Source organism: Nematolebias whitei, chromosome 15 (genome assembly GCF_014905685.2).
Source record: "Nematolebias whitei isolate Nwh7 chromosome 15, NemWhi1, whole genome shotgun sequence".
Classification (NCBI taxonomy): domain Eukaryota; kingdom Metazoa; phylum Chordata; class Actinopteri; order Cyprinodontiformes; family Rivulidae; genus Nematolebias; species Nematolebias whitei.
Window position 1 is genome coordinate 4,493,410 of NC_056512.1, and position 657 is coordinate 4,494,066.

The 657-nt window shown below is 28.0% G+C and overlaps 1 protein-coding gene across 1 annotated transcript in view; it reads right to left on the bottom strand.

Annotated features, from left to right (window-relative positions):
* Nucleotides 1-657, bottom strand: part of LOC119421945 (serine/threonine-protein kinase SMG1) — a gene marked incomplete at its 3' end in the record, with an annotated part of 39,372 nt that overhangs the window by 27,899 nt on the left and 10,816 nt on the right.

Consider the following 657-nt stretch of genomic DNA (forward strand, 5'->3'; position numbering starts at 1 on the left):
TATTTCAGTAGTTACTAATTCAGTAGTTAGTAATTCAGTAGTTACTAGTTCAGTATTTAGTAATTCAGTAGTTAGTAATTCAGTAGTTACTAATTCAGTAGTTACTAATTCAGTAGTTACTAATTCAGCAGTTACTAATTCAGCAGTTAGTAATTCAGGAGTTAGTAATTCAGGAGTTAGTAATTCAGGAGTTAGTAATTCAGGAGTTAGTAATTCAGTAGTTAGTAATTCAGTAGTTAGTAATTCAGTAGTTACTAATTCAGTAGTTAGTAATTCAGTAGTTAGTAATTCAGTAGTTAGTAATTCAATAGATACTAATTCAGTAGATACTAATTCAGCAGTTACTAATTCAGCAGTTACTAATTCAGCAGTTACTAATTCAGCAGTTACTAATTCAGTGGCTAGTAATTCAGGAGTTACTAATTCAGGAGTTACTAATTCAGTAGTTAGTAATTCAGTAGTTAGTAATTCAGTAGTTAGTAATTCAGTAGTTAGTAATTCATTATTTACTAATTCAGTACTTACTAATTCAGTATTTACTAATTCAGTACTTACTAATTCAGTAGATACTAATTCAGTAGATACTAATTCAGTAGAATTAGTATTTCAATAGTTAGTAATTCAGTAGTTAGTAATTCAGGAGTTAGTAATTCAGTA